Source organism: Amblyomma americanum, chromosome 1 (genome assembly GCF_052857255.1).
Source record: "Amblyomma americanum isolate KBUSLIRL-KWMA chromosome 1, ASM5285725v1, whole genome shotgun sequence".
NCBI classification, from domain to species: domain Eukaryota; kingdom Metazoa; phylum Arthropoda; class Arachnida; order Ixodida; family Ixodidae; genus Amblyomma; species Amblyomma americanum.
The window spans coordinates 229,804,631-229,830,781 of record NC_135497.1 but is presented as its reverse complement, the minus strand read 5'-3'; the positions used below and the strand labels follow the sequence as shown (position 1 = coordinate 229,830,781).

At 48.4% G+C, this 26,151-nt stretch overlaps 1 pseudogene across 1 annotated transcript in view; it reads right to left on the bottom strand.

Annotated features, from left to right (window-relative positions):
* Window positions 1-26,151, bottom strand: part of LOC144116030 (nuclear hormone receptor FTZ-F1 beta-like) — an 84,460-nt pseudogene that overhangs the window by 7,046 nt on the left and 51,263 nt on the right. Inside the window, exons 5-9 of the transcript XR_013311685.1 lie at window positions 15,540-15,911; window positions 10,262-10,405; window positions 7,096-7,243; window positions 3,752-3,895; window positions 2,604-2,856 (exon numbers count right to left, since the gene is read on the bottom strand). The product of XR_013311685.1 is annotated as a nuclear hormone receptor FTZ-F1 beta-like (transcript). The remainder of the gene's footprint in view (window positions 1-2,603; window positions 2,857-3,751; window positions 3,896-7,095; window positions 7,244-10,261; window positions 10,406-15,539; window positions 15,912-26,151) is intronic.

Below are 26,151 nucleotides of genomic sequence, written 5' to 3'. Positions count from 1 at the left end.
GCTTGAGACTGACGCTTAGTTCACTTTGCGGCTTGCTGCTCTTTGAAAATCGCCGAACAGAAGTTTGAAAGCATATATATTTATTCAGTTTAGTTTTTTTATTTCAGTTGCTTCAGTGAGTTCTGCAAAACCATGTCTTTCGGCGTACCCATTGAGTTGTAATGAACTGCCCGTTTTTTTTTACTGCTACCTTTCCAGTCGCAAACTGTTCGCTTTGATTTGAAAATATTCAAAAACAAAACACCAATTCGCTTCGCAGTAGCTTCCAATTCACGTTCAATATTCGCGTATGCCTACCAAATTCATGTGCAACAATGATATCCGCATTATGGGCAGCGAAGTCTCACAAAAAGCTGCAACTCTGCAATGTACATTATGTTGTACATATAATGCCTGAAAATGTTAAAGTAGGCCAAACGTTATCAAGCTGTATGTGGCACAAATTCATTAATTCAAGTTCTATAGTAATGCTTGAAAGGTTTTAAATAAACAGAATTTAATATAATCAGAATAACTAAAGCAGCCGCCACATTTAATGGCAGGAAGATTGCATATGTGGGAACAACAGTTTTTATTTACAAATGCCATCCATGACCGTTTGCTCCTTTTTTATGCGATAATGTGATGTGGCACTGCATTGTGAATGTGTCTAGTTGTGCATAGGAGGACGATTTCAACACGCACTACAGTTGACTCTAAATAATTCGAAGCCGATTCATTGGAATTCTTTGTTAATTAGAAGTGAATTGTTGGTCCAATTTTGCATGTAATTCTATAGAAAAAAATCACTCGATAAATGGAAGGAAGAAGCCCACAGTATTGTTTAATTAGAAGTTATTTTTGAGTCAAAAGACTCGAGGTGATGGTCATTTTTAATTGAATGCGCAATTTTTCAAATGCTGCAGCAGCTTCGTGCTCCGCGATGGTATCATCGCAGCAATCCGCAGCGATGCCGGTTTTGAAGTGGCGAGATTATTTTTTTTGCTACAGCTCCCATAGGCTACCGCAGTGCTGCATACTGGAAGCGGCGAGATTGCACGAGATCAGGCACGCCAGCCACGTCACTTCCTTCGAGTGTCTGTTGCAGTGTCAGCAGCACACTATCTTGCTTGTTCTGCAGATGTTCTACACATTGGATTTCAACTGTAGTCGCGACGCGGAAAATCATGGCAACACGCCGCTCTGTCGCACGCTTGACCTGGCGACGAAAGTCGAGATTTTGAGGAAGGCACCGCCAAGCAAGACATTGCGCGGAAGTATTGGATGAGCCAAACACGTGTTCCAACTTTGTAAAGTACAAGCGCTCAATACCGCATGCATTTGAGCACGAGCAGTTGAAGATGTCTTGGAAACAAATGCGCACTGACGCCTACCCTATCGGCGCTACTTCAGAAGATGCCTCTGCAAGCTCATCGGAGGAAGCACAATGAAGTGAGCCTGACGGCACTGATTTTGGTGACGCTCTTGGCGACATCCGCTGAAAAATACGTCGTCGCAGATGACGTAGTCGAAACGTGTGGTGCGCTGACAGACAGCGAGAATCTGGTGGCTATTCAACCACACAATGAACCAAGTCAGGAAGTCGTCGACGACGACATTGAAGACGAGCCACAACCGACGGCTGCCGATGCGGCTGCGGGCCATGCTTTTTCGGAGCTTTATGCCACTGAAGGTAATGCGGAGGATTGCAGAACTTGCTTTTAGCAGTGGGATTCGGCAAGAAAAGCACAGCAAGATGACCGACTATTTTTTTTTAGAAACTCGACTTTGCGGTTAATAAAGATGCTGTTTTTGTGCTTCGTATTTAATTGAAAATTCGTTTAATTTAAAGTTTTTTGCGGTCCTCTTGAACTTCGTATTAACGGGAGTCGACTGTATACAAAGAGAAAATGACAACTGCGCAGCAAAAAAGAAAATTGGGCGGTGCTTACGCTTCGCGGTAATGCGATTTTTGAATGCAGCTGGTGCGGTATTTGAACCGCAGGTGACCGCATATGAAATACGCAGTGACGAATAGAAGCGGCGCTGGATTTCAACTTAGGCAAGCACGCACAGCGATATACTGCCACTGAGCTTCGCCTTGTGCGAAAGGACGGTGGCACATGCTAATCTGACGCCATCGCTTAGTGAGTAGCAGCCGTAACTGGCACTCCTCGAGACGCGACCATGCATGCCTCACCGATGAAATCATCGGTGAGCAGACGATGGAGTGCTCTGCTCTGAAGCCGTAGGTCGCCGCCTCGCAACCTGCCTTCACGCTACCATCTTACCCTCCTTCTCCACTTTCCTCCTTGCACTTCGCCGAACTCTAAAAAGGAAGTCTCATAAGCGATCAAAGGTTTCCTGTATATATAAAAGATAGGTGTTTCCAAATTATTTCTGCCATAGCAACACCAAACGTGACTAAACTTTTTGGCCAATTTTTTTCGTCCCCATTTGCTATATTTTGGGCTCTTTGAGCAACTCCCAAGTTTGAATTAACCGGCTCTTGTCACGGGTCCCTCCCACTCTAAAGCACCATTACTGTTCAGCTTTCTGGGTGCTCAGAAAAACAATGAAGCATGCAAACCAGCTCCAAATTAGTGACAGTGCACACACATTACCTGACGTTAGCAGTATGATGACCTTGAGGCAGACAAACTCGCGCTGGTCAACTTGGAGGCGTCGCAAGAAGTCAGTGAGGCCGAGCATACGCTCAATGACAGGTCCCATGCCCAAGTGCCGTGCCTGGCACCGAGTGACTGATTTGCCCATGGAGAATCGTATTTCATTGGGCGTGCCCGTGGACCGGTAGCAGCAGCTCAACAGAAGAAGCTCATACCACGAGTTGATCAGCAGTGCCATTTGGTCATCCACCTGCCACATAAAAAGCCCACGCACTTCTGCTTACACAAGTCTCACAACAAAGTCTGCAGTCTTAACTAAGACCCAACCTCTTGTGCTGACACATTAAAGGTGAGAGAAAAGAGAAAATGGCCGTGTTTACTTTGCATCATGTCATTACAACAGCAACATGATGCGACAGAAATAGCAACGGAAGCTCAGTATAACAGCAGAGTGTAAGATAGGTCTCTCATGTTTGGAACAAAAGTTATCGAAATATTTCACCCGGTTTTAAAAAAAATAAACGTTCCAGCTTATTGCATTTACAAGGTCAAGGAGGAGGAGGAGGAAAAACATTAATTCAGAGCACAAAAACTGGGTGGGTTCAGTACGAGAACCCATTGGTCTTCATCATAATCCGGCCCTTCTCAACCAGCAATTTCTGGTCGAGTGGGCTGTGGCTATGAAGGGTTGCCTCCCAGCGCTCATGAGTCGGATCGGGATTGCTGTCTAAGTCTGGGTTTTCTTGACATTCCCAAACCAGGTGAAAGAGTGTGCCAACTGCTCCACAGAAGGGGCAGGACGAATTGTAGGTTTCTGGGTACCATTTACTCATTAGGTAAGGATTGGGCAGAGTATTAGTTTGTAGTCGCCTGATTATGTGCTATTCATATTTGCTTAGGGTTTTGTGAGGAAGAGGATATTCCCTTCTTGTGATCTTATAGTACTCCGTAACTGATGTATCAAAGCACCTAATTAATCTGTGTCACCTGTCCAACTAAGCGCCTGCTCAGAAAATTTATGAAATGGCAAAAATAATGGGCTCATGCTATTCTGCCCAAATACGAAAATCATAGTGGCTGAATAGAAGCTTCAACATTAAAAACTTCTAAGGCAGCAGTGATCTAGAAACAATAAAGATTCACACCTGGATATCCCTGAAGAGAGCCAGGCTCTTGCACCATTTAAATATCTTGTTGACACGATGATCAGCCAGACGCTTCTCAATAGGCTTTGGCCCCAGTCTGCTCCCATGGCGCCAGGGGAACAAAGGCCACCAGTGGCCTCCAAGCTAAGAAAGGAGAGCCAATTATTTGCCTTTCATCACACAAAATAAAGTGCAACCAATGGCTGCATTTTTTTCTTCAAAAGGATATGGGAGCCGATTCAGGTTAAGAAAAAAAGACCAAAAACAGCACAACCACACGCAAATGGCCAATGGTTGTGTGCAATCCCGTGTTGCATAGAATCTGTCTGACTAAGTTAAAGCATCCTAGCAGAGCTGACAAGAGAACAAAAGTCTTAGTGTCAGGTCCCCATGCTAGTTCACCAGCATTTGGGTCATTCCATGCCAAATGCAGCAGAGTTTGCGCTCGACCCTCTCTGATTTTTCGCACAAAATTTGTGGCTTTTTACTGAACTGTCCAAAGCAATTTCCCTTAATACCTTTTCGGAAAAAAATTTTCCTGTCTTGTGACAGCCCTTTCAATTTTGCTAACTAGTGCAAAACAGTCTCTGTAAGAAATTTAGAAAAAATTATTTCTTTTATCAACTCAAAATTTTTATAAACAATGTCTATGAATTGTACTCTCATATATGCATGAAAAAATTTCCAGTAGGAAGTTTTTCTGTTCTTTATTTCATTTCGATTAACCCAAGACGCATCATTTTTTATATTAAAAACCTCTGTGTGGCATTAATGAGCAATATAAAAGCTTTGATCAGCTGTCCATAACATATACTACTAGGTAAAAATTTTTACACTAAAATTGAATTGAATAACATTCAGTAAAAGTAAAATGCCAAAGTTTCAAAAAAAGTATTAAGGTGCATTGTAAGGCGAGTTAGCGAATGAACATTAGGAAGGAACACAACGCTAAAGAAACGGCTAAAGGGACGGGACAGAATGGAATGGGACAGCGCATTTGGCCTAAAATTTCATACATAGTTGGTCTCAGCAAAAATGCGAACTATGACCACACTAATAGTCCGTTTCAAAGCAAAGTCATTTCAGGCGACAGCAGGCTGGGCTAGCTGCGCATTAAAGATGCGTTGCCAATAATAGGCATGCGCTCCATAACGTGGGTGTTCTACAGCGTCCTCCACCATTTTTGGATCACAAATTCTGCCTTACGGAAGCAACTCCTGATGCATGCCGCAATCAGTTCTATCCACGCGAACTTATTTCATGGTGGGGAACAGAGTCACCCAAACTGCGACTTCGGCACCCTATCAGTCAATTGCGATCATTGTTCACAGTATGCACAGGAGTCGGGGCTGCGACAAAATATCTCGAGCATGTGAATTACGCTAATGTCAAAGGCACGTCTGGCTCGTCGTGATTGTCGGCAAAAAAAATGTGGTTGCCGCAGTCAGAAATGGTAGCACATGGTGCGCCGCGAGGTTGTCGAGAACGAACAGGATCCTCGAAATTTTTTTCAAGCCACTCTGCGAGCAAGTAGCAAATTTATGCTTAGTAGCGTACTCATCGATTAAACTGTCATTCATTGTCCAGTCCTTTGTGTCGTGCGCACGAGCATGAAGCTTCCGAAGCACTGCAGCCTTGCTAGTCTTCGCAAGTATACATAGTGCCCGCTGGTAGCTTTCTTCAATGCTCGGGCACTCGAGGACAGTAACTCAAAGCTTACTGCACTTTTCATCAGCTTCTTTCAAGCCATGCGTTTTCGATCTTTGTTAGCGCTCCATACAGCCTGTAATTTATTCTTTTATTTTTGCTTTTTGGGGGTTGCGTTCTTCCTTTAGAAAGAGGGCAGGTGGTGTCGTGAGGACTTGGAGGTGCCCGTCGCTCTCTGCTCCAGAGAGAAACTGAAGTTTTCTGCTTCAGGGAAGAGTTCACAGTGCCTCCTTGTTCACTGTAACTCAATTGTGCAGCCACACTTGCTCATTGTATCTGAGATGCAATGCCATTGCGCTAATACATAATTTGATGTTAGGTCCGCCTTTGTACGTAATAAGCGAGAGTTTGTTATAACTGCGGCAGTTGTAAGTGGGCTCGACTGTATTCGCGCACCCCTACATAAAACGCAAGCTGTGCTTTAGTTATATTAAATAATCTCAATTTTGTATCGGTTGTATTCTTGCTTGTTTACACAGTGTGAACACTTTGTAAGAAGTTTTGATCCAATCATGCGCCTAGGAAACACTTGGTAGCCAGGTTGCCATCACAGCGTAGGTGCGTCTTGCTAACTGTCCCTGTTTTCTCTGATGTATTGAATACCTAATTTTAAATCACTTTATCTAGAAATACGTTCAGTGACCATTTGTATTAACTGAAACAGCCTTATTTGTTATCCACAAGCAACTGTGACGATTCCTGCTGATTGCCTGAAGTATTGTGCGGCAGCATGGGTCCCACTAGCACTTCCTGTTCATTGCATGAGCGTCCTGTAATCGATAGTCAACTTCAGGTAACTGTTGTCAAAACTGTTGGGCATTTCCATTTGCTAAAACTTGTGAATTTGCTCTATACAATCGCCGAAATTGTACACACGAACCCTGAAGACTCGTTAGGCCGACCGCTGAAGTGGGTCGCCGTCCCATCGCAGAGGTAGCTGTTCAAGTGTGCGCAATGTTTTCAGTTGATGATGATTTAAAACAAGCTCTCATTAAAAGCCCATAGCTGCCGCGGTGGCTGAGTGGTTATGGCGCTCGGCTGCTGGCCCGAAAGACGCGGTTCAATCCCGGCCGCGGCGATCGAATTTCGATGGAGGCGAAATTCTAGAGGCCCGTGTGCTGTGCGATGTCAGTGCACGTTAAAAAACCACAGGTGGTCGAAATTTCCGGAGCCCTTCACCACGGCGTCTCTCATAGCCTGAGTCGCTTTGGGACGTTAAACCCCCATAAACCAAACCATCATTAAAAACCCAATCAAGAAAAATAAGAGTGAGATTGTAAGACCTTTTAGTTTTAAAAATATCATTTTTATGTCGCAGCACTGCATCTGAGACTCACACTCGCTGCACAAAATCAGAGGCCTTAATTTTACCATGTCCACTTACTGTGAAAATAAAAATATAATTAATGAATGGCGCATGATGGTCACATTGTTGTAAGTGTGCTTGGCTCTATGGTTAAATGCTTTATTTTTGTAATCTGTGAACAGAAGCCACATGATGGTCAAAATTATAACGTTACTAGGCTTTATAGACACTCAGGGAGCTATGTAACAATTAACAGTGGCACAATGAGTGAAATTACTATTTGCTTGCTAGCACCAGGTTCGAAATGTCAAGAGCACTTCTTCCTACTTACCGACTAATTTCACGGTCAGTGTAGCGCCAAAGGTGCTCCACAGAGACAATCTCCTGCACAAGAGATGGCACCACAGGTGGCTGCTGCTGGCCCAAAAACGGCTGGGGAGAGCCTTCTAAGGGATACCCTGATGACAAGCTCCGGGATACTGCATTCACAAGTAAATGCCACAGACTAAAGTGCTAGCAAGCCTAGATTGTGCCAATCCAAGTAGGAGCACGTTACTTCCACGAGGAAGCATTTGACACTAACAGCACATGCATATATCATTCAACCACGGCTAAATTCCTTAATATGACTAAACTGCGATATGAAGCAAGCCTAACCTCACAAATTACATTTAAAAATAAATGACGCCTTAATACCGTATATACACGAGGTTGTAGGTTGACCGATTCTAAAATTGAAAACCCAAAGTGGGGGGGGGGGGGGGGGGGGGGGGGTTGACACACTCGAGACCAAAGCACGGCACCATAAATAAAGGCAAGACAAATGAGACATCAGGGATGCTACAGCGTGGTCGCATTTTTGCTGCGGGCCTCTTTTGCATCCCTCTTGGTGCTGGCCTTGAGCAGCTGCTCTGCCAAAGCGCAGAACCGGCACCGCCTCCCCGCGCGCGGCGGCTGATGGCGGCTGTTGACCGGTGGCGAACTGGCATCCTCTCCTACCCGCACGTGGCTGCCGATGGCGGCTGCTGATAAGCGGCGGCGGCCCGATAACGTTATCGGTTTCTACTCTTAAGGCCGAGCTTAAGCGCCCTCCAAGCATTTTTTTTTTACTTTCAACTCCACACGGCACTCAAGGGAGTGTCAGTAGTTGATGAAAGGGCCTTTGCTCCAATCGCGGCGACACCGCCACTCAGAATGGCAGCGGCGCCGTGGATTGTCGGTAGCTGACAGAAGACCCAACGCCGCTCACGCGTAGTTCCTATTTAGGTTTGACACATTAGACGACTGCCCGCAATGTTTTAGCCATTTTTAATGTAGTGCTTCGTAAATATTCATTTGTGCTCTGGGTCCGGTAAGCGTCCGGCGCTCTTTTATAACTACATTCAAGATGGCTGTCATTCTTTATGCCGAACAAACGAACAAACTGCACGCCCGGGCTGCAAGTCTGATGGCTCGGAACAGGTGAAAAAAGTCTGGGGGCCGCAGAGGTGGAAAGGCAAAGCTTAAGCGACCTACAAGTTTTTTCCTGAGATTTGGGGGGGGGGGGGGGGGGGGGGGTCGACTTACATTCGAGTCGACTTACAATCGTGTAAATACAATAATCTTTATTCCACTTCTTGCTTGTCACTTGGCTTACTTCCTATAGTTTTTCCTGAATACCAGCCCACTGTGGTGTCTGAGCGGTTAAAGTGTTTGGCTGCTGAGCCCGAGGATGCAGGATCACATCCCCGACGTGGCAGCCACACTTCAGTGGAGAAAAAAATGCAAAGATCTCCATGTGCTGTGCAATGCGAGCGCATGTTAAAAAGCCCCAGGAGGTCAGAATTAATCTCGAGCCCTCTGCTAGCTGTCCACAATGACACTATTTTCTCTCTTCTTTCATTCCCTTTTGCACCCCTTCCCTCACAGCCTGGCTGAAATGTCCACCGAGAAGTGAGACAGTTAACTGTGCCTCCCCCTTCCTGAAAACCAATGTCAATTTCATCTTTAAAGGGGCTCTGAAGAACCATCTGATGAGAATACATAAACTTGCCCAATCACTGCACTGTGTTGTCATGAACACCTGAGCCAAAAATACACTTCTACACATAGCAGAGAACCCACAATCATGCGTAAATGTTGGCGAGCCCTTTCCAGGGACTGTTTCATGCTCGCACCCTCCTCCGTTTCACGCTCCTGCGCATGCTGCTTAAGAGATGGCTATTAATTACATTCTTTCAGAAGTAAGCCGCGTCGCTTTAGCAGGTTAGGAAGCTTTGCTCCCGATGAAACCCCGCGTGCGTCGTGGGAGGATCGGTGCAGACCTTTGAGAGCGCAAAAAGCGGCGAGAGGAGAGGGAACGACGCGAAAAGGACGAAATTCAAATTTTTAATTCAGACGACTAGGCTTCTACAAAGCGCCTTAAAAAATTAGGGGGACACTTAACCCCTGATTTTAAGCGTATGAAGCAATTGTGTTAATGGCTTCCTTCAGCTGTTTCTCTTCACACAGAGTTCCTGTTCTTACATGTTCTTACCACGTTACATGAAAGACCACACCACATACATATAAAACCCCGCATGTAACTAAGCTGCACAAGTATGCCTGAGTGGCCTAGTCGGTAGTGTGCCTTGGTGGGCCAAGAGTCGCGGGTAAGAATCCCGACAGAAATTTATAGTAACTTTTATGTAAAACCAATTACTTTATAAAGTCAAACCGTTTGAGACATGCACCGACTTTTAATTCACTTGCAGGTCATCTTTTCCATTATTTAATTCCAGACATCCACGCATGAAGAGGGTTTTTTAACACAACGCCGCTGAACGGGAGGCTTGAAGCTATTGCTTTAAAATATTCTTGCTGGAGGATATTTGTGGAGTGGCGTAATCGCGGGCATACCGCAAATTTATTGACAGCCCCATTAAGAATCCCTTTAATATAAGTTGCTTAGCATGCTCTGCCCAGCTCCATTTCTAGGACCACATGCAGATTTCTCGATAGCCACTGAAAATCATTGTATGGGAGCAATGGGTATGAATGACCCATAAAAAATTCAATGACCACTCAGATTACCAGTGGGATAGGTGCATAAGCGCCTCTTGCTTCAAAGGCAGGAATGCGAGCACAATTCAACACTTGTAACACTCGATTGGTTCCTGAAATTGTTGTACCCATGTTTCAGTTTTGCCAAACGTCAGCAGGATGAAGGATAAATTTTTTTGCGGTGCACCCATTTTCTGAGTGGCTTTTTCTACTTATACACAGAGGAAGCAAGCACGCACTGAAGTCTATGGCCTCCTGTTTAATATTCATACCAGTTGCATCACCACGCAAAACTGTAAATGCTCATATAAAAAAAAGTTTTCAGACAAGGCTATTTGCTGCAAACTTCACATCAAAACCAAACAGCCAATGCTATTCATGTTTACTTATAAAAACAAACAAATTAGCCGTTCAAATTCGGCTACAATTAGCACACAAGATGTCATGACAAATTAAATTTCAATCCAATGAGAGACCTTTCTGCAGCAGCGGTATTGGCTCCGCAGGCAGGCCACCGGAGTCTGAGGCAAGCCGTGCATCACCACCAAGGAGCTGTGACGGCTCGGAGTAAGAGCACTGGTATATTCTCCGTCCACCTCGAGCCCTGTCCTCACGAACAGCTGCGTAGAAGAAGAAAACAAGTCAGCATGCTGCTCACCAGATACCGGTTACCATTAGGTTGCAAGGCTGGCAACCTGCAACAATTATTTCTACTGGATTCTCTTACACTCTAATCTTCTAGTATGCTTACTGGCTGATCCAGGCAGTATCAGCAGCAGAATGCCATTTAAGCCAATGATGAACGGCGAAAAAATTAGGCTGTAAGTATAGCCATTTTTGAATACCAATGTAAGTCAAACCTTGATATATGAACGTAGCTCTTCTCCTAACGGTACTTCTGCCATACTTTTATGGGCATGCGAATATTCGAATACAAATTGCATACGTTTGATATCAACTGGTTTATATTCTCAATTCGGACAATTGACAATTATTTAATATTCCCAGGGATCGAATACGGTGCAACTTCAAAAATTTGACTGCGGCAAAACCATAATATCTGGAAAAATTATCCGAAGACCGAGTTCAAAAACATCAAAGGCATCCTCTTCGCTTTCTTCTCAGAGTTTATCACGCGGACCGGCTGCACTTGGACGCTGCTATGCTTCGACCTCACGAGAAATTCTGCAAGTGGGCTCTCCCACGCAATGTGCCTGAAGAGAACAAGACGGCCAACTCTTCCACGTTTAAAAATCACGAGAAAGCGTTTGGTTTTTCCTTTGATCCTTCCATAATGTTTTATATACTTACTTCCCACACACATTGCAATCGTCTTGTTGCCGTAACATTTTCCTAACGTTAGCTCTTCCATCTCGTTTTGATAATTTGTTAATTATAATACGCGGGAAAGCCCACTTGCAGAATTTTGCATGAGACTCCCGAAGGGGTGAGTCGGGGTCTCACAGCAGACCAAGCGATATCGTAAAAATCTCGCCGTGACTAGGAATGATCTGCTTGACATGCGATCGTCCAAATATGCGCCCTATGCCTGAACTGCATATTATATTGTTGCCTGCGGCTTTCTGACGTGTGCAACGCCAGGCATATTGACGACCTCAAGCCCCCCCCCCCCCTCCCCCTTCCCCCCGTTGATGAGCCGAGCGAGTTCGGCGGCATTTCGAAGCTTTCGGAACTCTGCAGCCAGCTTGTGGTGACAGCTGTTATTGGTCGGGCACATAAGCCAGCCAGCCGGGACCACCATTTAGGATACCTGCAGTGTGACTGATCCTTTCTGTTTTTCAAAGCCATCGTGCCACACTGGCGCCAGTGCATCCCTCGCTTCCATTCTCGTGGCGTTTCCGTCCTTTCTGCGGACTGAAAGTCCGCGCTTGTCATGTGCTGTTAGCAGTTTGTGCGGTGAAGCCTCCTCATGTGCAACACCACATGCGAAGAAGCTCCAGTGCTACCACGCTGCACACCGAAAGAAGTCGCGGATGCCATTACAATTATGAAGCTGTTCTGGTTTAGACACTCCCGATAGCATGCACAAATTAAAGCATTTGACAGAAGGGTAAACATTTTTTGTAGTCATGCAGCTTTTGTCTTAAACAGAGATGACCATCGCCCACGTTCTCCACCAAATAATTTTTACTTTCGTGCAAACAAATTTGGCAGTCGGGGGGGGGGGGCATTCGGTAATTAGACATTCGGATAATTTGCATGTATGTTCTTTCCACTCCCTTGAAGTCCATATTAACATGGTTTTACTGTAAATGAAAAAAAGTAAATAAACAAAATCTAAGAAAAAAAGAGGGACAGAAAGAAATATTCTTGAAGGGTGTGAAAAAGCACAATTACTGACATGGCAGAAAAGAATCATAGTCAGCTAAGTGCAACCTTTATGAAAGCAGCATAAAAATGAAAGTCTACCGCTTGCAGTGATGTTAGGCATGAAAAGCAATACTTTTTAGCCAATTCGGTGCACAAGACCACCAAGCCATATGCATGGCTAAGTGATCTTCCTAGCAGCCTCTCACCAGAACATCATTATCAAACACGGTCATGAAAACTGCATATGCCATGAAATCTCATATAATGGCTGCTGACACACTTTTCACTACCTACTGTCCAACATATAGTGAACAAGCCCAAGGGCGCTTGCCAATGTTTTGACAAGACGACTTGTCTTCGTCTGGGCCAGACGTCTGGGCAAGCACCCTCACGCTTTCTCTCCCTTGTTCACTTTGTAATTATAGAGAACAACCTGCCCACACTCCCTATACCATGGACTACTCTCCATCACAGCAGATCATCAAAGCAGTGTGCTATGTCAATGAAACCAATTACACTTATACCTGGATATAACGATAACGAAATTGAAAAAAGCTATATTTTTCGCTACATGCAGTTTTCACGTGAAGACTCAAAAGGACAATGCTGAACGGAAGTCGAAGAAACAAATATAAGTGAAGCCACCTTGAGAATGTTTACAGTGACCCCCCTTGCTCGAAATAAAACGCAGAGAAACACTTTACAATCGCACTATTAGCGCTGCTGGCAGCAGCCACAACCACGTCCGCTGCGGCTTGCACAATGCCGCTACGAGTGGGGAGGTCGGGGAGTGAAGCACCATGACTGGGAAGAGTGCGCACGGTCTCGCCACCAAAACTAGACTGGCTGCGGAGGCACCTGCTTCTTCCCACATGTTCCCACCCTCAATCTGCCCGCCACCGTTGCCCTAGGAAACCGACTCTTTGCTTTATGTCGTCAGTACTCTCCGCCATACCCGCTCCCAACACGGGAGAGCTAGAACTACCAGCACTAGAATCATGCAAGACATGGCATGTTCCGACAATTGCAGTCGCTCATTGCGATCGTAGACGTTCCTCTCATGTCAGTTCGTGTTTCATGGTCCTGAAACTTTGGCGTGATTCTACAAATTTTCAACTAATTCAGCATTATACTCGCAGAAAACTTTTTACCGCTATGAAGCAGAGGCTAAGCGGGAAAGAGGAGACAATCCTCTCTCCTCGTGCCATGGGGAGTTGGCTCCTCAGCACTAGTAACCCTGCACACTCTCTCCAACTTCCTCCCTTCACCCCCCCCCCCCCGCACCACTAGTCCAAACAATGAACAACACTTTCCCCACAGCACAGAGATAAAGGACCGCCTCCTTCCCTTTCCTGATTAGCCATAAAAAGTTGTCTACGAGTCTAGCTAATACTGCTGTCACACGGGCACTTTCGATCGCAATCAAGTCAATCGGAATCGAACTCGATGCAGATCCGGCGTTGCTACATGGCAAATCCAAACGCGATCGACTGCGATCCTACTCAACTTCTTGGAGCATGACCGAGATGTCGCTGCGAGGGTCATTCCCAGGCTATACGCCAATTTAAACAAAATATTCTAGCTAAAATTAAAGAGTACTGAAATATTTGTCATAGCAAAAAAAAAAGTTCAAAATTTTAAAACAGGAAGGTTTTTTATTTATGTGCCTTGATTTGCCAAGCGGCGTTCATTCTCTTGACACAGCATACCCGGCATGCCCGTTTCGTCAGTGGCAAAAAAACGTGAATCGGGCTGCGCAATTTATTCCATGCGCTTGTAGACACAGAAGAGCGACGCAGGAATGGCTGGAGTTCCAGCACGTAATGTCTGCCGCTTTGTCGCATTTGTCAAGAAAACTTTGTGAATGCTGCGGATTGTTTTTACAAGTTATGTTTCTTACAAGATAAAAATATTTTCTAAGCAACAGATGTTGGAACGCAGCCCTCACTCATCGCTTCTGGCGAAACAACATGACACACAATGATCGAAGAAATAAGGCACGAGAAACGAGTACGTGTAGCACGGATGGCACAAGATCGATCGGGGAACGAGTCAGCGACTGGATGCCTATGAGGCTATTACGGACAACTATCGCAGAGCGTCAGGCCATCAGTGCAATGTGTAACCATGGTAGCAGCAGAAAGTAATTAAGCTGCTTTTTCTGCTCATAATTGAAATTTTCACAATAAAGTTTGTTATTTTTGAGTTATTTCCAACCGATGGCGATGATAGTACGCGCAGCGCCATCTCGTATGTAGCTTTATAACAAGTTGATCGGAATCAAGTGGATACGTGTAGCAGCTGCCCATCTCGATTGCGCTCCAAACGTCAACCGTGATCGAGACCGATTGCGATCCGAAGCGCCCACGTGACAGGGGTACAACAGACATTCGGCGTAGAGAGTTCGTTATAGCAAGGTCAACTGCCGAAACACCTTTGTTACATGGAGTTCTCAAATACAGTTATGGATGTAATGACCCTCTATACAGTGAATTTCTCGATATTACGAAGTTTCTCGATTCCCCAACGCTGTCCCCATTGAAGCGCGTGTATTTGAGACCTCCATGTAAAGAAGATGTTGCGTTGGTTGATCTTGATATAACGAAATGGCAACGCCATCTACATGTTCGTTAGTGCTGAGTTACTCAAAATTTGGCAGAACCACACAAGAGTTTCGTAAAAATAAAGCACGAACTGACATGAGAGGAACGACGATTGCAACGAGTGACCGTGGTTGATACATCGCGGCGTGCTCCAGCGCCGTTGGCCTATCTCCGGTGCTTTCTCTTTGGGAACATCATACCAAGTGGCATTACAGCCGTTCATGCTCAAAAGCAGCGAAAATAATAGGGCGTAGCCAAAAAGGAAGCGACACCAGCAGTGTGCGGCCATCGGCGCCGCACGGTTGGTCGCGTGATTCCGCGCCGATTGCGGCCGCGCAAGTTCTGCAACACAGCCGCGACGGCTCCGCCTTCCCCACCCTCCTCAGCCCACTCGTAGCGCTGCTGCACAAGTCCTGCCGGAGGTAGCGGTGGCTGGTGCTGCGATCGGTAGAACGATCGCGAAACATTTATGACATCGGGTAACGCTGTTTTCTGTACACATGTTCAAGGTGATTTCACCGACATTTATTTCTTATTTTGGTTTCCGTTCTGCAGTGTCCTTCCACCTCTTTTTTGCGAAAACTGCATGTAAAGAAAGCCTTAATGTAATGAAAAATCTCGGACTTTTTTTTTCAATTTTGTTTAACTACACACACACACCAGGTTTAACAACACACACTTCTATGGGGCAGCATTGAGGAATTGAAAAGCTTTGTAATATTGAAGAATTTGCTACATATACACACATCCAGGATTTACTGTATCAAGAAGCACGTGCCTTAAGGAAAGTGAAAGAGAGAAGAAAAGGAATGGCAGATACCTCCCAGCTTCATGCCTGCCCTGAGGCATTTGTCAAAACGGCAGGCAGGGCACATTTTTCGCGTGGCCATGACAACTGGGCAAGCTGCCCCTCGAAGGCAGACATAGTGCCTCTTGATCTGCACAACCCGCTTGAAGAAACACTTGCAACTCTCGCAGGAGAAGATGCCATAGTGGAAGCCCGAGATACGATCCCCACAGATGGGGCATGGCCCACTGAGTAGTTGCTGTCGTGAAACACCCCCGGGGGCCTCTCCAAGAGCACCCAGTGGGTCCCCTCCTCCACCTTGTGCTGAAGGGCGCCGTGTTGGGTTGGACAAGTCCAAGGCATTCGACTCATCCGAGGCACTTGATGCCACCGACGCACTCGAAGCTGCAACAAAAGCAAGCACACATCATTGACAAAAAATGGGGACACAATATGCAACACAACTCTAGGCAAAAGCGTTCATTAATATGGACAACTTGCTAAAAGAGATAGTGTGGAGTTCGCTGACCTTTCCGCGAACTCGCTGATATTGTGTCCGCAGGGAAGGCCGCTCCAGTGGGGTCGGAAGTCCCCAACAAAGGGGCCCGTCCCGTCCCTGCCTCCCCTTCGTGCGGCGGACGTCCTCGTTTACGCCGCGCCGTCACGGGGATGACCCGCCGGGAAAAACGCTAACCATGTACAGCTGTCGCCATGTGGTTGTTAAGGGGTAGACGAGGCTTCGGGGGCGCACGAGATACGGCTGAGTATTAGCCGAGTGACCGGAAACCCACTATTCCCGTAACGACTGTTCGTCTCGCGCGGTGTATTCTGTAAACACTTTAGGGATCGTTTTGTCGCGTGTGCGAAAGAGATAGGAAAGTGGCAACGGCTGGGCCGTGGGTGCCGTGGGAGAGGGTGGTCGCGTTTGTGCTGTTTGTCTATTTGATTGCAACCTCTCCTTTCCCAAATGTTTAATCAGCACTCTTTCCCCAATCTGTGATTAGTTGGCGGAAATCCTTATTTTCCGTTCCCTGACCACTGATTGGTGAGGTGTGTCGCTTGTAATCTTATTGGTGGCTGTCCCCGCTAAAGGCGGAGACAGAGGGTTTAAAAACAAGCGCGCTGGGTTGAGCGGAGGCTGAATTCGTCTGATCCACGATTTAGTCATGTAAATAGTTTTCTACTTGCTTTGTTTCTTCTTGTTTTTTTTACCTATGTTGTAAATAAATAGTTAACCTTCTCCTTTCCTTGAGTAATGTGAATGTTTGCGAGTAGAACCACCGGGTCATCAAGAAACCCCGATTTCATCAAAGTAGTTTCCTCTCATCGCCACCGGAAGGGGAAAGAAACTCAATTGGCGCAGTCGACACAGGATCGCAACTTCTTTCTACTCAAGGCATTGGACGGAAGGTGAGAAGAACAAGTCGGTGGACAAGCTGTTTGTCCTAAAGGAGAAAACGTGAAGCTGCGTCGAAAGACGACGTCGAGAGCTTCAGGATCACGGGTCGAGTTCGAGAGGACGTCGGAGGCTCAAGTCAGCGAGGAGCTGAAGGAGCCGGGCAACGACAAGCCATCGAGGGTTCGAGTCAGCGAACTGCTGAAAAGAACCAGGCGTCCACCTCGAAAGGGTTCGAGTCAGCGAGCTGCTGAAAAGTAACCAGGCGACCAAGTGAAGCGAGGTCCGAAGCGATGAGCTGCTGAGGGATCAGGATCAAGTCGTGGGCGTCTACCTTCCCGGGAGCCCGCTGTCATCACGCTGAGATCGACAGTGCTGCGGTCGTCGGAGCATCGAAAGAGGTAGGACACCTTCCTGCTTTCTCCGAATTTGCCATGTCTGTGTAATAGTCGTACGCTACACGGTAGCATTGAAATGACTGATGCAGGGATGGATGCCGTGAGGGGGAATGGTCTATAGCCTATCGAGCAACTCGTGTCAACAGAGCAGGCACTAGGAAACATGACGCAAGCTTTGTGGAAAGAAAAGGAGCGCAGGGCTCAAATATTTGAAATGGAAAAGTTGAAGCTCCAAATTGAGCTTAAAGAAATAAAATTAATGCAAATGCAGCTTCCGCCACTAGCGGATGCACAACATCAAGAGCGGTTGGGCGATTATGCAAATGAATTGAAAACGGTACTGGCTCCTATGCCAGAAAAGGACTCATTGGCGCCCGCGGGCCATACGAGCGGAGGTCATTAGAGCGCCGCACCAGAGGCGACATCACCGCAGTTAGCGATATTGCAACTTCGGTTGCAGATCGCAGAAGTAGAGAGGGAATCGCTGGAACTGAGGCGCGAAACGTATCGTCTTCGTTCGGAGCGTATAGCACAACAGGCCAGCGAGACAGAAAAAGCACAGGTGCTGGAAACACAAAGAGCCAGGCCGGAATTAAGAGATGCTAATTCTGAGTTTGACGTCGCTGTCCCTGGCAGATTAGTTCCCCAGAACTGCGAAAGTGCAGGACAAACTTTAAAGGTAACAGCAGGTTCAGATGAAGTTGTCGCCGAGGTGGCCTGTAGGCCATCACTGGCAGCTGAGGACGCGCCGCTCGTGTCGGTCGAGCTGTCGATACAAAGAACGCAGGCAGCGCTAACTCGGACAGCTGTATTGGTAGACGCGTTGAGCGCGCCGGGCGACAGCAAAGAGCTGCTTGAAGATTCAGCGATGGTTTCCACCAATGATTCTGGAACAAAGGAAGCGCACGCCGAAAACCATCGGACACCTAGAAAAAGTCGTCGCCGCCGAGTGTACCCTAAACGCAACAAAGCCGAGTCCTCTCAGACTACGCCTGCGGGTGACTCATACGGTAGCAACCGGAAGGGCAAGGTGAAGGCGTGCTTCTCGGCCGCAAGAGGCGTTCACGTTGTGGATAGGCAGCGGCAGATGAGAAGTGGCGTAGCACGTTATTCAGTGGGAACAGCAGTGTACATGGAAAAAGAGGGGTGAGCTAAATCACGACGTAAGAGATTTCAAAAGAGGCTGGAGCGCCGCCCCAGACGGAGTGTACCTGGCAGGCGACAGTCAGGGCTAACTGGTCGCGCACCACGCATTAGAAAGCAAAAATGCTCATCGGGCGCGCCAGAATGCCGATTGCTGCCAAAGGGGAAAAACTTGACACGCAACGGCGCTGTCATTTCAGAGTCTTTGTACGGCTGGACCGTTCGACCATCCCCACGTTGCCGGGGCTTTGTAGGTTTATTACCGAAGCGCAGAAGCGCTTGCAAAGGGGGTGAGGGAGTTGTCCTTTTTTGTGACCGGTCGGCACCAGTGAGACAGCGTCCCAGCCGGGCGCGGCTGAAGAGTTTAAAGCATGCGAGCTCTCCGAGTGCTCAATGTTTGCATGCGTAAGTAACCAGTAGAAGTAATGTGGGAAGTGGAGACTAGGGACCAGCTTGCACGAATCTTCAAGTGGTGGCACCACGTGTTCCCCACTTTGTTTTACTTATACAGGTGTTGTTCTTTTAAGGTAAAATGACATTTGTTATTAGGTGACCTTAACCTATCAGAGTTGTCTGACTTAGTATTCCTCTTTAGTGCTTCTTAATGACAGGTCTGTGCCAGAAGCTATGTATACACAACAGGTTGGCAATATAGCTGGAGTCGCTTGTAATGGCTCCACTTAGAGCCCTGACATAGCATGATTCAAGGCAATGTTACCGTCATAAATCGCATTAGTGCTATGACATGGAGTTTCAGACTGAATGTCTACTGTTACATTGAGCATGCAGCTACTATCCACATGTGGAGACTAGTTGTGTGACTATGGCATTTACAGAAGACCAATATAAGCATCAAGATCTCGACGGCTGTTGGCTAGACAGTGACATTTCAAGGTCACCATGAAGCTTGCCTGCTATTAGGGAAGCTATTTTGCTGCAGAGGAGAAAAGATGGCCAAAGCTACCTGTTCTTCTCCTCAAGTGCATGGCCATACATTTCTTCTTGTAGCAGGTCATTAAGCAAAAGGGACGCCTATACCTCCCATACATTTTGAAGCATATAGTGGTGGAACTGACAAGCTTCTTGTAGCAGATAAAAAAAAGCCAGTTTCGTAGAAAAATTTCAGCTCTTGCAGCCCATAAGAATGGGAGTTGCAGCAAAATTTCAGTGTTTGATGCAGGTTAGTCCAGGGGTAAACTGCGATCACTGTAAAGGAAAAAATTAAAATCCTGGACCAAAATTCAGCTATAACAGCTGAGCTTAAAAGAGGTTCTAAAATTAGCAAATAGAAAAAAAAGGCTGACCGCAATGTATTTTTAATCAGGGTGAAGAGTAATATGATATGTGAAAAAAAGACAAAAATGCAAGATTGATATCTTTGAAAATTAACCCTGCAGGTACTATTTGTATATTTTTAATTATTCTAGCTTAGCTAATGTACCTGCAGAGTAACATCAGAGGTCACTATTGAAGGGGCATGCAGTGGTGCATTGCTGGTGAAACGCAATGTGACAGCTAGAAAAACAAACTAAACGCGCCAGCTCGGGCTACAAGGTGAGCGGCACCATCCCTTCTGCGTTCCCTTGTTCTAGCAGAGGAATTCTGCCAAAATGCAACAAATCCTCCCCTCCGTTTGGGTCTGGACCCGCTGCGGTGGCTCAGTGGTTAGGGCACTCGGCTACTGATCCGGAGTACCCGGGTTCGAAAGCGACCGTGGCGGCCGCGTTTCGATGGAGACGAAACGCTAAGGCGCCCATGTGCTGTACGATGTCAGTGCACATTACAGACCCCCAGGTGGTCGAAATTTTTCCTGAGCCTTCCACTACGGCTCCTCTTTCTTCCTTTCTTCTCTTAGTCCCTCATTTATCCCTTCCCTTATGACCCAGTTCAGATGTCCCCCGATATGTGAGACAGATACTGCGCCATATCCTTTCCCAAAATTTTAATTTTTATTTTTTTTAATTTTCCAGTTGGGTCTGGGAAAAAATCAAGTTTTCCTCCTTCAATGCAATAAAACCTGAATGCAACGAACCTCGTTATACCGAATTCCTCAATATTACAATGTTTCGCAATTCCTCAGCGCCATCCCATTGAAGCACGTGTATTTGAGACCTCCATGTAATGAAGGTGTTGTGGCGGTTTACCTTGATAAAACGAACTCACTATGCCGACTATTTGTTAGCGTCTGCTCCATTACGAAATTTGGCAGAAAAGTTTCACGACTATAAAGCCTGAAATGACATGAGAGGAACATCTACGATTGCAACGAGGGACCATAGTTGACATAATGCGCCGTGCTCCAGCGCCATGTGCGGATCTCTGCTGTTTTAACTTTTGGAATGTCATACCAAATGGGACTGCAGCAGTTCATGCTCAAAACCAGCAACAAATAACAGCACATAGCAAAAAAGACAAGGCACGAGCAGCACACATCTCTCGCCGCTGCGTAGTTGCTTGCATTAATCCGGCGCCAATTGCTGCGTCAAGAGCGGGGACCGCGGAGCGCGCCGGCGACCCAAGGAAAAGAGTTCTTTTCCTGGGGATACACAGCGGTGGGCACACCGAGAGAGGGAACATGCGGGAAGAAGCATGTGTCTTTGCGGCCTGTCCACTGGCGGTGGCACGACTGCACGTGATCTCCTCTCTCTAGCTTAGCAACGGTGCTGCCACCCCCCACCCCCTCTCTCCACCCCACTCGTAGCTGTGTTGCGCCAGCCACGGCGGAGGTGATGCGGCATCGGGAGGTGGTGGCTTCGACTCCCGCTGCCGGCCGGGTACCCACCGGTTTCCTCAAAATGTCTACAAGCTATGGCCCGGCCTGGTGCTCGGCTGGCTAGGGTGCATGGCATGGGAAAGGAGCCTGCGCCTTCAAATCCCGTCCTTGTGGGCTTGCAGAGGCTGGTTCGAAACCCACCGCCGGCAACCCACCGGTAAAAATGGGTACAAGCATCCACCGGCCCGGCGCCCGGCTTCCTCAGGGGTGTAAGCTTGGAAGAAGCTCCACAAACCCCGCTGCGCCTTCCGGGGCAAATTCCGTTTCGAACACAATCAGCCTGCAAAGGTGGTTCGTAAGTTGAGAGGTCGCAACGAGTGTTGCGAGTTAGGTGAAGTTAAATGAATCCGCTCTGCGAGTTCAGCACATGAAGTGGTCTGGGCGTCCGCCTCGGCTGAGGGAGGTGGTTGTTTCGAAACCCACCGCCGGACAACCACCGGTAAAAATGGGTACAAGCCACTCCCAGCCCGGCGCCCGGCTTCTTCAGGGGCGTGTGCTTGGAGGAGGCTCCGCAAACCCCGCTGCGCCCCTTCGGGGGCAAACCCAGTTTCGAACAACACAGCCTGCAAAGGTGGCAACCAGCGCTGACATCAGCGTTCAAAGCGTAACCAGGGCTGACAACAGCGTTCAAACACTAAGGTCCTTCGACAGAAGCGATTCAGAGTATCACTGCTTTCTGAATGTCCGACATTGTCAGAAAAACATTGGCAGTTTCGCTGATGATGGGCTGGATTGACTTGGCTGTCTGGGATCGCCTGCCGAAACGGAAGGTTTGGCTACCTGGTCGCAGTCTAAGTCTGCGACCGGGGTTGAAGAGTACGAAAGGTGCTCCCAGGCAGGGTAACGCTGGGAGGGGTAGCGTCCTCCTGTAACCTAGCGGGGGGCGGGCTTCGGCGATGAAGGCCCTATGCGTAACGCCGGGAGTAGCTGCGTGCCCCTGTAACCCAGTGAATGGGGGCGACTGTCGTTGGCGAAGCATGGAAGGGCTGTGGTGACCCTCTCCCTATAACCTAAAGTGAGAGAGTTCATACGCCATGGCAGCTTAGGGATAGGCTGCTGTGACCAAGTCGCAAGCAGATACGCTGCAGGAAAATCCCCGCTGACTAAAGTCATCAGGGGTAGGGGCGTCCCTGTGTAACCCGAGCCCTACCATCAATCGGGAGCGCTGCTTGGGTCTGCCCTCGGTCCCCCTCCCGAAAACCAGGGCCATCTATGGGAAACGCTGAGGCCTGCGGGCGTCTCAGTAGGCTAAGACATCGAGGGCGAAGCGAAAGCATAACTGGCGCTTGCGTCCTTGGTGTGTCTGTGAGTAGTACCGCTGTGAGACCATAGGGGTGTGAGTTGAAGCCCACACTCGCGCTTCCCGGTACGTAGGCGGTAGGTCCTAGCTTAGTACACCAGGGCCGGCGTCAAATCCAAGACGCTTAATAAAACTTGGTAGAATCGGGCTCTCGCTTGGAGCGCGGCGCGAAGAGATCACCCGAAGTCAAGGGCGCTTCGGCGTCTGGCAGGGGTGCGCAGGACGAAAGCGCACCACGGGGAGTAGCGACCCCGCCTATCCGATGCTCCTGGGGTGGACCCAGGCACGACCAACGGGGTTGCAGTAGTTGGCCAGCCCGCCACGCTCGAGGGGAGGATTTTCGGGTCCGACGATGACCAAACCTAAATTGGTACAAGAGCAGTCTTTGGTGTGGGGGCCCACCAGTTATCGAGCGTGCTCCAACTTATGGGACTCGCTTCTCGGGAAGTGGTCTGGCGCCGGCCTACTCCATGTATGGCTGGGCGGAAACTCTTTGGCAGACCGAAAACTTCGTTCACAGTTGCTCTGACGGATCGGCGATAAGTTCCGCCGTCAACAACGTTAAATCCGCCTCGTGCGGTATAAGCCCATTTGTGGCCCTTTTTTCTCCAGGTGGGGTCAAAGACTTATTTTCCAAGCATTTCACCCTAAATAAGGCGAGCATTAGACCAGAGAAAGTCTTGTACCCACTGTATCACCGGTGGGTACCCGCGGCACTAGGGATCGAACCCCGCACCTCCCGCATGCGAGGCGGATGTTCAACCACATGGCCACAGCTGCGGTTGGATTCCATCAGCACTATCGCAAAACATTTCTCTAAATTTACGACTTACGAATAATGGGATTTGCTGCAAATATTTTCAAGGTGATCTTACCTACATTTATTTTTTATTTTGGTTTTCGTTCTGCATTATCCTTTCATGTCTTCTCGTGAAAACTGCATGTAACGAAAACCTGGATGCAACGAAAAATCAGTAACAGTGATTGCAACTGTCAAACCTTCTACATTATTGCAACATGCAGTGCTGACAAAAGTGCTTCCTTTTCACACAAAATGGGTTTTTGCTTCATTACCTATTAGTACAGGAAATGACACGAGGCTCACAGGAGCAGAGACACAAAAATTTCAGTCTCTGCTTATTACAGTAAAAACTGGATATAACAAAATCAAGAAAAGTCCCCAATATTTCGTTATAGGCAGGTTTTTGTTACATCCAGTATTTGTGTGAAAACTCTGAAGGACTGTGCAGAATGGAAGCCAAACTGAAAAATAAATGTGGATGAAATGCCCTACGAAACATTTACAGTAAACCTCGTTACTCGTAGTCATTAACATAAGGCATTTTGTGATCGCGTTGTAAACGCGAATGTGTCAGTCACCACATCATCTCCGCTATGGACCGCATGATGAACGCTCGACGCTTCTAGTACCTGTGGAGGAGCACCTGACTTTTCGGTTTACTTGTCTAGAAATAAAACAAAACAAATCTCACGCTCTACATGTCCGAAGAAACTGAGCGCCTCCGCAGTTGCAAATTGTGCACAAAATTTCGGACAAAAACAGGTGACAGCGGCGCAAAGCATGGTGATAGTTTCCCGGCTTATTTTGCCTAACAACGATGCTGAACCGGTGCCTGTGCCTGTCCTCCCGCCGCCCCTTGGCATCCCGACGGCCCCGGCTTTCCTGACGCCCACAGCCCTACCGGCGCCTCTGGCCCTCCCTTCGGCCTCGGCTCTCCCGGTGCCGCCAGCCCTGCCGGCGTCTCCAGCCCTGCAGGTGTCCTCGGCCCTCCCGGCAGCCTCGGCACACCCAGCGCCCCCAGCCATATTAGCTGCCTCGGCCCTCCCGGCGGCCTCGGCTCTCCCGGTGCTGACGGCCCTCTCAGCGGCCGTGGCATCCCGGCAACTGCGCCACTCCAGGCGCCTCCAATTGCCGCTACCTCGCCGGTGTCCTCCTACGTGTATGGCTCGGCGCCAGTGGCAAGGGGGCTACTCGTGCGGCCGCCAGCCACGTTCAAGCCAATCGCTCCAAGGCTGGCTGTGAGCGTGTCCCAGCAGCCCCATGCCGTCCACCACAGCCACTCCCCTGGCTTGAATCTCGATGTGCCTGCCGTAGCCGCCCCTCTGGGTACCGGGCAGCTCCACCCGGCATCAGCTGCGCTAATCTCTCGACCCGCAACACACCTAGCTCCCTCTGCTGCCCCATCCCTCATGCGCCGGCCATCAGCTGCTGCACCTGGACCACCAGCACTGTGTGCACTTCGCAGGCTGACCCGGCTGACCCATTTTCTTCACCTGCCCCTCCACGTCAGTCGACGCCCTCCGAAAGCTCGGCCTCAACGCCACAGACAGAGTCGCCCGCCTGAGCCTCGCCTTCGGACCCCGACAGGCCTGCACGACTCTATTCATACCGACTGATCATCTAGGTAGGGGGGGGGGGGGAGGGGGGGAGGGTGCCCTGTAGCGACCCGCGCGGCTGGCAGTGCGCGTGATGCTGAAAAGGACGAAGTGTTCCCAGCACGCGCTAGAGAGTACGCTCGTGACCTTGGCCAGGGCCGGACGCTGCCGCCGCCGCTCCGCTGCTGTCTCCTCTTCGGCAGCCCTCAATGAATGTGGCCGCGGTCGCCTCCCTGGGCGACCTCCACACGCTCATACAATATAACCGGTTTTCTGGCCTTCTCCGCATTGCCAGCCTCACGCGCCTCTCTCCCACTTCCCTTCCACCCCTTTGAACACAAATGGGCTGCACCCATAGCTGTACGCCGCGCCATCCTTCGAAACACGAATGGACCTCGCCAACCCGCCGACAGCGCTGATCTGCTCGCTCGCACCTCGTTCTGCGCAGTTCTGACAACAGATTTGGTTGTTTTTGTTAGTTGATTGTGTCGGAGTCGTTCCTCGCCACGTGGTTTCTCCATCTCGTTTGAATCGCCGCCGAAACAGAAGAGGGCTCATCCACACGCTGATTTTCGGGCAACGTTGCCGGTGAAAAGAAATCGCACGGCTATCGATTTGGAGACTTAAGTGCAGTATCGTGAAGGACTACAAAGAGGCAAGAAAGTGTGTGACTTGGTTAAGAAGTACGCACTATCGCAACCGACGGTATCGATGATCATCTGCTCCGCTGAGAAGTTCGACAACGAAAAGTGCTCCCTTGACAGTGGGCGCAAACGCGTTCGACAAGGTGCCTATAAGGAGGTGGAGGAGGCTCTATACGAGTGGATTCTTGGTGCCCGCGCCCAGAAATTGCCTATCACCGGGCCGATTCTGGCCACAAAAACTAAGCAGTTTACCCTGCTGATTAACAACATGGACTTCCAGCCAGGTGACGGCTGAATACAGCGCTTCAAAAAGAGGCCATGGAGAAGGATGTCGGAAATCTTCGCGTGAGGTAAGCAAGGCTGACGAACATGGGATTTTCTCATGCAAGCCAGTGAGAAGTATGTTGCGAGATGCTTGTGACGATTTCACCCCAGCGTTTCTTCGGGATTTCTCAAGCTGAGAGGCAGCCGTGGCAACCTTCTCGTATTGTTTACAAGGTCCCTTCCGGGGCCACCAAAATGATGCCTCGGCGAAGCTTGCATGTCACTTGCCATCTGTGTCCTCTCTCAGCAGTTATGCTTTTTTTCGCACAA